General features: G+C 51.5%; 1 pseudogene; it reads right to left on the bottom strand.

Moving 5' to 3' along the window:
- Nucleotides 1-494: 494 nt before the first annotated feature.
- Nucleotides 495-6,871, bottom strand: LOC134434762 (serine/threonine-protein kinase pim-1-like; annotated as a pseudogene).
- Nucleotides 6,872-12,934: the final 6,063 nt, after the last annotated feature.

Here is a 12,934-nt window from a genome sequence, read left to right on the forward strand (position 1 = left end):
CTCACCTGCCAAAGCAGAAAGCTCAGGCGCTGTGCTCACAACGGGCTCGTCTGATGCAAAGCTGTCAGAGCAATGTGAGGGCAGAGCCAGCCCAGCTGGGCACAGGGCTGAGCCCAGCAGAGCCCTGGCAGAGCCCAGAGCAGCCTCAGCACCTGCAGAGCCTGGCTGCAAGGGGAGAAAGCAGAAAGTGCTCATCAGCTGAGGGCTCCTGTGCCCTTGTGCCAAGGCCTGCGGTGCCCAGGACATGTTGGCCGTGCCCAGAGCTGTGCCCAGAGCTGCCCATCCCTGCTGCCTTTGGCAGCAGAGCAGGAGGGCAGCACATGTGCCCAGCCTGCAGCCAGCCAGGGCACACCCAGCCCTCAGCAGCTGCCCAGAGCCAAAAAGCAGCTGGGCAGCTGACTGAAGAATTCATTGCGTCTGCCCCAGCAAAGGGGGAACCTTTGGTGCCCAGCTGTGCCATGCCCAGACCTGGGAGCAACCCCATGCCTGTAGACTCACCTGCAAATTGGACCTGGAGCCTGGCTTTGAAGAAGATGCCAGAATCCAAGTCCATCATCTTCAGCTGGCCAGGCCAAGGAAGAGATTATCATCTTTGAGGTTGTCCTTGGTGTCTCCAGCACCAGCCCCACTTGGAACAGCTTCTCCAGGGGCTCCTTCTCCTTCCCTGGGGTCAGACCAGGCTGTCAGGGCTCTGCCTAGGGCCCCAGCCATCCATGAACCATACAAACAAAACCAGGGGGATGGTGGCCACCAGTGCTTGTCACACCGGGTCTCCAGCTCAGCTCCAGCCCAAGCGCTGCATGTTGCCTTCTGCTGACCCCTGCTCACAGCTACAGGCAGGACAAAACCAGCCTGGTTTGCTTTGCCACTGATTGCCAAGAGATGTGTGGAGCTGGTACCTGCTAGGTCCCTGGATCCAACTGTGCACGTGGATTTCTTCAGTCTTCTAGGGCAGGGAAACACCCTTCACCCAAGGATGACAGAAAAGATCTTCTAAGGATGGCCTGTCCGAGGGTTGCATGGACAAACACCTCTTAATAACATCTTGGCACTCTGGGGAGAGAAACCAGAAATCACCAGTCAGTTGGAGAAGTTGCCCTCCTGTTCCCATGCCCAGGTCATGCTGGGTGTGACCAGAGCTGGGCCTAAACTTCCCCATGGATGCTCTGTTTGGAGGACAGCAGGAGAGCAGGACATGTGCCTGCTCAGCAGCTGCCAGAGTGGTTTGCCCATGAGCCCGCTGCTGTCTCCCAGCACTGGTATTCCCCCCGTGCCCAGAGATGAGGATCCACCTCGAGAGAGCCGTCGTGGGAACAAGATCCGCCCCCGGATGATCTCCTGGCCCCTCCTGAACGGGTGCTTCCCCATGACCAGGTGGCACAGCAGGAGGCCAAGGGACCAGATCGTGGCTGCCTCGCCGTGGTAGCGTTGGTGCTGGATCCACTCTGGTGGGCTGTAGGACAGGGTTCCTGTGGAACACAGACACAGCTCAGCAGGGGGCTGCTGCTGCTCCCAGAGCCCAGCCCCAGCATCCCTGGGCATGTGGGGGCTGCCCCAGAGGCACACGGGGTGAACGCTGCCCTCTCGCCAGCACTTGGGACTTGTGCACAAACTCGCGGCTGGAAAAGAAGCCACTGGACTGAAAGAGGGCAGCACAATCCCTGGGAAAGCCCAACCATGACACACAAAGGAAAAACCCACCCAGTAGTGGAGAAAACCCACTCTCCTCCCCACCTGCACGGCCTCCAAAAATGTTAATAAGCCAAGGCGAACAAGGAGAGCGGAGCAGTCCAGCCCTTCCTTGCCTGCACACCAAACCATCTGGGGAATGGGGTCAGACCCCCTCTCTGCTGCCCCCATGGGGGTTTGTGTCAGGCTGGCTGCCTCAGCTCCAGCCCCAGCCCAGGGCACAGTGGGTGCTGAAGGCTGTCAGCAGGGCTGGGAGCTGGCCGCCCTCACACCCCACCCAAATCAACTCGGCTCTAGCATCAATCCCATCCCGGCTGCAATAGGCGGAAGCCCCAGTGCTGCACCCAGGCTGGGCCACGAGATGCCCAGGAGCACCCCCTGCGAGGCCTCACCTGCAAACTGGGTGTAGGCTGTGTCTTGGAGGAAGGCGCCACAGCCAAAGTCAATCAGTTTCAGCTGCCTGCTGGCCAGGTCGAGCAGGACATTCTCGGGCTTGATGTCCCGGTGCAGGACCCCACAGCTGGTGCAGTGCCGCACGGCCTCCAGCACCTGGCGGAACAGCCCCCGCGCCTCCTCCTCCGGCAGGAACCCCCGCTCCGCCAGGAAACCCGAGAGCTCCTGGCACCGCTCCGGACGCTCCAGCACCAGCAGGAAGCTGTCGGGGAGCTCAAGCCACTCCAGGCGCTGAATGACACCGCCACAGCCACAGGACACCTTGGCCAGCAGCACGATCTCCAGGGGTGCGCTGGTGCCGTCGGGCTGCGGGAGGAGCACGACGCCGTCAGTGGGGCCGAGGCCGTGCCAGGGCTCTGGGAGCCCTCAGCCAGCCCGGGATGCTCTGCATGCCCCCCTCAACCCACGCCCGCTCTCCCCGCAGGGCTCACGGCGGCTCCCACCGTGCCGGGCCCCGGCTCCTCGCCGCCCGGCACGGCCCGGCACGGCCCGGCTGCTGCCGCTGGCTCCGCTCACTCACCAGCTCGCCCCAGTGCCGGATGCGATCCCTCGGCACGCGTTTGATGGCACCTGCGAGCGAGGGAGAGCAGCGGGGTGAGCTCGCCGCCTGTCCCGCCGCGCCCCGACCTTCTCCTCCTCCTCCCTCCTCCTCCGCCCCCTCCGCCTGCGCCCGCCGCCGGCCCCGCCGCTCACCGGGGCGCCGTCCGAGAGCCGCGTGGCCGCGAAGACGCTGCCGAAGCCGCCGCGTCCCAGCAGCGAGCCCAGCCGGTAGCGCTCCTGCAGGGCCTCCTGCGCCTTCCCTGCGGGCGGGACGCGGCTGTCAGCGCTCGGCCCGGGGCCAGCAACGGCCCCCGAGCGCCCCTCACCCGCCCCGGGCCCGGCATCCCCACCCGCCCCGGGCCCCGACAGCTCGGGGACGGAGGCCGCGCTTCCGAGCGGCGGAGCTCGGGCCGGGGAAGCCGCATCGGAAGCGGCGGGAGCGGCCGCGCCGCAGGTGTGCTCCGCGGGCCCCGGGAGAAGCCGGGGCCGGGGTCGGGACTGGACCCTGCGTCGGGTCCGGGGCCGGGCTCGGGCCAGGCGGAGCCGAAGGGCGGCGACGCCGCCCCCGCACCAGGCACTGATGCCCGCCCAGCAGCGCCACCGCCAGCACGGCCAGAGCCGGGCGGAGGCGAGACCGCGGCGGGACGGCCGGGGCCGGGCACGGGGCCGGGGGCGGGCCGGGGGCATGGCCCTGCCCTGCAGGGGAGAGGGAGGCGGGGGGAGGAAAGGGACGCCGGGCAAGGGACCCCGAGAGAAGGGTGCCCGACAGCGGGAAAGGGAGAGAAAGAGAAATAATAGGACAAAGAGAAAGAGAAAGAAAAATAGGGGAAAGCGTGTTTTAAATTATCAGTTTTGCTGCTCTCGCCGCTGCTGCTGCTGCTGCTGCTGCTGCTGCCGCTGCCGCAACTGAGGCACCGGGGCCGTTCGTCCCCGTGTCCGTTCCCCGCTCGCCCCACGAGCCCCACGTTCGAGCCCCGCGCGCCCCGGGGACAGCCCCTCCGTCTGCCCAAACACGGGAACTTTGCAGCGCTGAGCCCGGATGCAGAGCCCTGACTCCTGCACACTGGCACAGCGATGCCCTCGCTTGCTGCTGTGCATTGTCATTGCTGAGGGGCAAACGCTGTCGGGCCACCTTCCCTTGGGGTAGGATTCCTACCTGAGCCCAGCACTGCACTTACACCTCCAGTGTTGCTTTCCCGTAAAAACAGGGGAAGGAAAACTGTGTGTGGCTCATGGTATTTTAGAGTGTCTAAAAATCACTAAGTCATCGATCCTAGAGGCGAGGTGCATCTGGAATTACTGGACGCAACATAGAAAAGGGGAGCATAGAAAAAAATAGAGGAAAACACCTTGGATTGTTTCTTTTATTTTACATCTGGAAAGCTGTTTCAGTTTTCCAGGAGTCTTCTCCTGTCTGCTCTTCACAAGAATCTCTCATGGAGAACAAGGTCAAGCTTCTGTCACAAGATTTGCCACCAGGAAATTACGCCACTGGTGAAATTTTCATTGTGACTGTTTGTGCTGGCTTAGGGTAAATTTGGGGAGGAAACCTCCTAAAGGGGTCTGTCTAGAAAGCAAGTTGAAGTGGCCCCTACCCCTACTAGTTCAGGAAAAGACTTCCCTGGAGAAAAGTGAAAAAAAACCCCATTTTTTTTTAACGAGTAAAGTATTCACAAGCATGAAAAATGAATAATATTAAATAAAACCTTGGACAGTGCTGAAGAGTTGGCCAATTCAGAAAGTCCTTTTTGTGGGTTGTAGTTGGCTCACTCAGTCTCTTCTAAGTCCCTCTGGTTCTGGAATGCAGCATTCCAGAGCTCGGAGGGCCACAGGTGTGAGCTGCAGGTGTTTGTCTGGGTTTTCAGTCCAGAGCAGGTTTAAACAGTTCCAAGAAAAAGGAAAGTCACAGTCCGAGGAACTTCTCTTCCTGAGGTGGCTAAAATCAAATTGCTGGACCTTGGCTGTGAAGGCATCGGGAAATTTCCAAATCTGGGCACTGGCGGTCCCAGCAAACACCAGATCATGGTGGCGCTGGAGCCAGAACCTGAAGATTTCCAAACTTTGGCTTTCTGTGCAAGCAAATCACTGGGCTTGGGCTGTGCCAGCACCAGGAAGTTTTCAGATCTGGCCACTGGCACTGCCAGCAAAATCCTGATCTGGGTGGTGTCGTTGCCAGTGACAGAAATCTGCCGGATTTGGGCTCTGCTGGCATCGGGAAATTTCCAAATCTGGGTTCTGGTGCAGCAAACACAAGATGTGGGCAGTGCCAGACCCAGTAGCAGAAAGGTGAAAGGTTTTGGATTTCTGTGCCAGCAAATTGCTGCACTTGGGCTGTGTCAGAATAGGGAAATTTCCAGATCTGGGCACTGGCAGTGCCAGCAAACACCAGTGAAACCTTCTGGTCCTTGTCTGCACTGTTGACCAGTGGTTTCCCTGAGAACCAGCTCTGGCAACTTTACAGACAGAGACTGCTTTCATCTCATTGTCTGGAAACAGAACTTTACTGAAGGCAAACACAACAAACAGGACGGCGTACACAGTACAGAGAGAGAAGCAGAAAAAGGCCTGGGTCCAGGGTCTAGCAGGAATATTTATACATTTATTTATGGGGAGGGGTTAAGGTGGGATCTGAGGGAAGGATCCAAGAGGAAGGAAGGATTAAGAATATTACAGTTTTTGCAGTATAAAGTAACCAATGGTAGCAAAGAGAACTCAGAACTTTCTAGTAACAATTGCATAACTGAACAAGAGGATTATGGGCGGGAGCTCCTGCTGACCCCAGCTAAAGAGAGTTTTCCCACGGCCTTAAGCTGAGGTCTCCCTATTCTTTTAAACCAACCCCAACACGCCAGATCTGGGCAGTGCCGGGTTTTGGCTTTCTTTGCCAGACAATTGCTGCATTTGGGTTGTGCCAGCACCAGGAAATTGCCAGATCTGGGCACTGGCAGTGCCAGCTAACCGCAGATCTGGGTGGTGCCGGTGCTATCACCAGAAAATTGCCAGGATTTGTCTTTCTGTGCCAGCAAACTGCTGGACTTGGGCCGTGCTGCCACTGGGAAACTGCTGGATATGAGCACTGGCAGTGCCAGCAAACACCAGATCTGGGTGGGGCCAGCACCAGGTATTTGCAAGGTCTTGGCTTTCTTTGCCAGAAAATTACTAGACTCAGGCTGTGCCGGCACCAGGAAATTCCTGCATCTGGGCACTGGTGGTGCCAGCAAACACCGGATCTTGGCATTGCCAATGACGGTAGCAGGGAATTGCCAGATTTTGGCTTTCTTTGCCAGAAAATCGCTGGACTTGGCTCTGCCAGAACAGGGAAATATCCAGATCTGAGCACTGGCAGTGGCAGCAAACACCAGGTCTGGGCACCTGTATTGGCATAATCTGGTTGGCCAATAATAAATATTGGCATAATTGCCAGATTCTGGCTTTCTGTGCCAGCAAATTGCTGGACTTGGGCTGTGCCAGCCCTGGGAAATTTCCGGATCTGGGCACTTGTGCAGCAAACACCAGATTTGGGTGGTGTCTCATCGTGTGTTTTTATACTTTATAATACTTTGCAATAGTTTTGTTTTTGAATCCCTGACTTTTTCCCAAATGGTTCATCCCAGATGGTACCCCCCTTCCTTTACCTGTGTAATCCCTTTCACTTGCTGAGATCATCCCCAAATCCCCAGCCTGGCTCTCTGTCAATCACTCAGCATCCCATCCCCTCCATCTAGAAGCTTTGGTCCAGGATGTCGAGTGATTAGCAAGAGGCCAGGGGTGAGCCCCCCAAGCCTTGCCCCAAATGCTGTCCTAAATGTCTGTCCCCCAGTACCCATCCCTTAGGGTCACTTATTGTTTAGTAAAATGTTATCTACTTTTGGTTTCCACCTCCCTTTAAATGTAACCTTGTCAAATCTCCCGGGGCTCTCAGCAGGAGCCGCCTGAGGTGTAGGGGCTCCTTTGGGACTCCTAGAATAAAACCTGGGATTAACCCCTGCTAAGAATCGGGCCTTAATCTTTTACCCATGTCTCTGGTGTCTCTCCTGCTGCAAAGATGACCACGTGCCCTCCATACCCTCAGGGCTTGGGAGAGTGTCTCCCCGCTGTCGGCCGTGTCGGGGTTCCCCCCGGTGTCTGCCAACTCGGGACTGGCTGAGGGTTCCTGAGAGGCTCCCAAAGGGACAGAGACACTGCCCATATAGGTAAACTGAATGGCCCTGAGATTTTGGAGGTAATTACAAATTGGCCTGAAGGTGAAAATTTTGGTGTCACAGATGAAGAACAAGACCAGCAACATGGACTGAAGAAGCTCCTCCATATAACCAAGTTTTCCCAGAGGAAACACGCTACGGTCTTTTCACTGATGGTTCCTGTCCAATCGTAGGGATGAACCGAAAGTGGAAAGCAGCCATATGGAGCCCCACACAACAGGTTGCACAAGCTACCAAAGGAGAAGGTGGATCAAGTCAATTTGCTGAACTCAAAGCTGTTCAGCTGGCCCTGGACATTGTAGAAAGAGAGAAGTGGCCAAAGCTCTACCTCTACACTGATTCATGGATGGTGGCCAATTCTCTGTGGGGGTGGCTGGAGAGGTGGCTGGAAAGAGGCTAACTGGCAGCATAGAGGAAAACCAATCTGGGCTGCTGATGAGTGGAAAGACAGTGCTTCCAGGATAGGGAGGCTGCCTGTGAAGGTCCACCACATAGATGCTCATGTCCCCAAGAACTGGGCTAATGAGGAACACCAAAACAACAAACAGGTAGATCAGGTAGCAAAAATAGAGGTGTCAAAGACAGACTTAGATTGGCAACATAAGAAAGAGTTTTTCCTAGCTTGATGGGCCCATGATGCCTCAGGTCATCAGGGTGGAGATGCTACCTATAAGTGGGCACGAGACCAAGGGGTGGTTCTAACCATGGACAGTATTTCTCAGGTCATCCATGACTGTGAGACATGTGCTGCCATCAAGCAGGCCAAGCGAGTGAAGCCCCTGTGGTATGGTGGGCGGCGGTCCAAGTACAAGTATGGGGAGGCCTGGCAGATTGACTACATCACACTGCCCCAGTCATGCCAAGGCAAGTTCTATGATCTGACCATGGTGGAAGCCACCATTGGATGGTTGGAGACCTACCCTGTGCCTCACGCCACTGCCAGGAACACCATCCTGGGCCTGGAGAAGCAAATCCTGTGGACACATGGAACCCCTGAGAGGACTGAGTCAGACAATGGGACTCATTTCAAGAACAGCCTTATCAATACCTGGTCCAGAGAACATGGTATTGAATAGATATATCATATCACCTATCATGCACCAGCTGCTGGGAAAGTTGAACGGTGCAACAGACTACTTAAAATGACTCTGAAGGCAATTGGTGGCGGAACTTTTAGAAATTGGCAAATGAACTTAGCAAAAGCCACCTGGATGGTCAACATCTGAGGGTCCATAAATCGAGCTGGTCCTGCCCAGTCTGAACCCCTGCACACAGTGGATGGAGATAAAGTCCCTGTTGTACACATGAAAGGTGTTTTAGGAAAGACTGTTTGTATTAATTCCGCCCCAGTCAAAGACAACCCCATCTATGGGATTGTTTTTGCTCAAGGACCTGGTTACACTTGGTGGGTAATGCAAAAAGACGGAGAAAGCCGTTGTGTACTACAAGGAAACCTAGTCATAAGTGAAAACTGTGTGTACGGTTTTACTCTGATGCAGATGGAAATAGAATAAGGGGTGGATAATGTCCTGGATTGCAAGGAAATATGTGTGTTCTGTTCTCATCTGTTAGAGGTGAAGCAGTTATCTTCTGTTAATTGGGCAGTTTTCTTTATCTCTTCCACAAACCAATCCTCCCTCTGGGGAGACATCTGCTGTTAATGAGCCATTGAGTGTCACTGCATGACTGATCAAAATTACATCATCCCATTGTGAGATGCTCCACCCAGACCGAGGAGCCAAGCATTCCTAACTAGATATAAAATCTGAGATTTTGGGACACCAGAACAGCCTTTTCCACTGGATTCCCAGAGGAGCAGCAGCCTTTTCCATTGGATTCCCGGAGGAAGACCAGGCCTATCTACACCATCACTGGATCTTCAATGGAAGACTACACCCTTCTACAGGATCACTGCTTCAACAGAACCACATCTGCCACTTCAGGAGGACTTCAGCCACCATTTCAATTGGACTGCTACCAGCACCCTGACCAACAGGGTGTCAGGAAATATTCTGACTCTGTCAGTGCTGCTTGTATTACTGCATGGTTTATTTGTTTAATTTTCTTCCCTAATAAAGAACCGTTATTCTTGCTCCCATATCTTTGCCTGAGAGCCCCCCCTTCATTTCAAAATTACAATAATTCAGAGGGAGAGGGTTTACATTTTCCATTTCCAGGGAAGGTCCTGCCTTCCTTAGCAGACACCTCTCTTCAAACCAAGACATAAACCCTTAGGGGGAAATTGAAAATATATACCCCACACTCAGTTAGAAGTATCCTAAGCCAAAAGGCTGAGAAATAGCTCACTGATTCCTGTATGTTAAATTATGAGGCCATCTTAATAGATAATGATTTAGAGGGAATTGTGTGTAACCAACTCAACCCTGCCCAGTTTTTCTATGGAGAACCAGATGAGGAACTAATACATAATTGCCTAGAGGTTATAAACTATCAAACTAAAGGAAGAGAGGACCTAACAGATCAACCACTCCAAGGTGGAAAATGATTGTACATCAATGGATCTTCATGAGAAATAAAGGGGCACAGGGTATTGCGGTACGCTATAGTGCATGAAGTGTTGGTAGCGAGAAAAGAGAAAGTTACCTTCCAACTGGTCAGCCCAAGGTGTGAGTTGAATGCCCTAAAACAAGCTCTGGAAACATTACACAGAAAACTGGAACAATAGATACAGATTGAAAATATGCTTTTGGAATAGTGCATGACTTTGGAAAAATATGGGAAGAGAGGGGGCTATTCAATTTAAAGGGAAAGGGACTGATTCACAAAAAATTTCTTTTAGAAGAGTTAGAAACCTTACAATTACCAGAGGAAGTAGCAGTGGTGTATGTTAAAGGACATAAAAAAGGGGCAACTCAGGAGGAGTGAGGGAACAGTTAGGCTGATCTAGAGGCTAAAAATGCAGTTGAATCAGAGACAAAAAAAAGTAATAATAGTATTAACAGCCATGAGAGAAATGCAAAAAGTCCCCATATTCAGTGGGACAGAAGAGGAAGAACTCCTTAAAAGAGAAGCTAAGAAAGATAAAAAAGAGAAGTGGAGATTAGCAGATGGGAGGCAAGTGTTGAATAAACTCCTGGCCAGGAAAATGCTAGAAGGCATACATGAAACAACACATTCGGGTACACAAGTGCTAAGTGATCAATTTCTATGGGATTAGGACTGCATAGGAATTTTCAGAATAGCTAAGCAAGTAACTGAATGGAGTGTGATATGTCAACAAGTGAATAAGAAAATCATGAGGAAAACCCCCAGAAGAGGGTGACAACTAGCATTAGGGCCCTTCCAAAATATCCAAGTAGACTTTACTGAGCTTCCCCACATACAACAGTGGAAGTTTTTGCCAGTGATAGTAGATCACTTGACTCATTGGATAGAAATGGTACCCACTGTGAAAACCAATGCCAATGTTGTGAGTAAAACACTTCTAGAATCAATCATTCCCTGATATGGGATGGCAAACAGGATTGATCCCGACTGGGGAACTCATTTTACATCAAAGATATTGCAGAAAGTTGTTCAGGCCCTGGGAGTAAAATGGGAATTACACACTCCAAGGTATCCACAGAGTTCTGCTCGGGTTGAGAGAATGAATCAAACTCTTAAAAGAGCTCTAGTTAAGCTAATGATTTAAACCCAAATGTCATGGATAAAATGTCTCCCTTTGGCCTTAGGAAGAATTAGAACCCAAGCCCAGTCAGATATAGGGATGTCACCCCATGAAATGATGTTTGGGTTACCCTTCCTGACCTCACCCCAGAAGGTTGCCACCTATGAGGGAGGGGAAGCCAATGCCAAGAAATAAGTTATGTCTATAGCACAAACCTTAGAAGGGATACGACAAAAAAGGGCAATTCCTCAAACTACCACCCTGGATTTCAGAATCCATAATATTAATCCCTGGAATTGGGTGATGATTTAAGTCATGGGGAGATCAGCCTCTAACTCCTCAGTGGGAAGGTCCCTTTCAGGCACTGCTCACCACCGAATCGGCCATGCGAACTGCAGAGCAGGGATGGACTCATGGCAACAGAGTCAAACGCCCAGTAGAAGAACTCAAAGAGTGGACTACAACATCCAGGCTGGGTCAAACAAGATTGACTCTCGAGCAGAGACTGAAAGACAACCAGAAAAACACCAAGATGCCCAAAAAGTAGAGTCAAGCTTCCATCAGCCATCTTGAGATCTGTCTTCCTGTTTCAATGGGTGAGAATTACCAGCATCTGTTGAGGGGAAGTACACAAGGGACTGTAAAAGGTAATGGGACAGCTTCTTCAAGAAAATAAGAGAAAAGAGAAAGGAAGGAGGGCAAGACTGGGTTGGCCCCTTTGTTTGCTACCAAGAAGGCTCCATAGCCCTGCTGCGGGTAGCAACCCCGTAGGCATGGTAAGGTAGGGACAAAAGGCCATACTGGACCTCTATAATTCCTCAATTGTCTTTTAATTCAACAAGGACTGGAGGGCAGGGCCAAGTTGTCCTCTGTACTCACCCCTAAGATACACTGACTATGGGCAGCATCCACATAGGCACGGTAGATGGGAGTCAAAGCCATACTGGACCTCTGGATGCCCTTTTGTTCATTCCAAATAAGTGTGTCTAGGGAAAACCTGAGATTTTTTCTCCTGTTCCCATGTCTTTGCCGACATCAACAGATGCTGGTATGACTCATTCAAAAGTGAGAGAAAATTTTTGAATCAATTGTTTGAAAAAAATTACTTCTAGAAAAAGAAATGGAGGGTTTATTATAGATGAGTAATCCTATGGTTGACACTCACAATGAAGGAGTGGACATTAAATATATGTTATGAGAAGTTTTGTATATGTATAGTTATCCTTCCCCTCCCCCTTGCATTGTTATCACAGGATGGCCTGAGTAGTCGGGGCATTTGGGAGGGTTGGCTTGTTATTATGGCAGCACCTGACCTCCAATCAAGGTGTAAGACAGTGATCTCCACCACTGGACAGAGAAGAAGGAGTCAATTGACAAGGCTTTGGGAGGGGCTAGAGGTATAAAAGACAGAGCATCCAATCTGTAGATACACACATGGTGACTGAATTTTTTGCCCCTGATGCTGTATTGTTTTCTTTATTCAGTCTTCTGTTGTATTTTTTTAAGGTCTTAATAAAGTATTTAAAATTTTGAAAGTAAAAATTATTTCTCACATGGAAATGGGGAATTTGGGGCAAGGTTGTCCACACTGGGTCAGCTCTCAAGGTACAACTTCACTGACCACCCCAGACCTCCTTAGGAAATAGCCTGGATAAAAATCAATCACAGAATGCTGCAATGACCACTTCTCTACAGAGAACAGTAATAAAATACATTCCTTAAGATAGGAATACATATTTCTTAGAAGCTCTTTGAAATATTTCTCCAAAAATATAAAAAGAAGTATTTTGAATGAACTGTTCCAGAGCTGAGGAAAATCAAGGCAGAGCCATGGTTTGTGAGGACTTGCTTGATCCTAATGAGCCCTGTGGTACATTTGGAACTGAGCCCTTGAACCTCAGGGCCTGAGAGGGGATTGCACAAACCTTTCCAAGAGCCGAAATCAGAGGAAAAATTCAAAGTGTCTCAAAGCTTGAATGGGTCTCACAGAGGTCCATCCCCGACACAGGCTCCTCAATGGCTCCTTGGAAGACAGAATTGGAGGCCAGGATGGCACAAAATCTCAGAGAATCAGAGTGTAGAAAGGAAAATTCAAAGTACCTTAAAAATCTTGAGTATCTTAAAGCATTAATGAGCCCCACTGAGTGTCAGTACAAAGCTCTCAAGGGACTCATTAAAGCAGATAACTGGGGACATGATTGCACAAACCTCTCACAGAGTCTCTATCAAAAGGGAAACAACCAAGTACCTTAAAATAACTGAAGTACCTTGAAGCATTATAGAGCCCACTGAGTGTTGTTACTGACAAAGCCTGTCCAGGGACTAATTACAGCAGGTAATTGGAGGCCATGATTGCACAAACCTCTCAGAGACTCCAAGGCAAAAGCCAAACCCAAAGTCCTTTGAAAAACCTGCAGTCCCT

This window comes from Melospiza melodia, unplaced genomic scaffold (genome assembly GCF_035770615.1).
Source record: "Melospiza melodia melodia isolate bMelMel2 unplaced genomic scaffold, bMelMel2.pri scaffold_47, whole genome shotgun sequence".
NCBI classification, from domain to species: Eukaryota; Metazoa; Chordata; class Aves; order Passeriformes; family Passerellidae; genus Melospiza; species Melospiza melodia.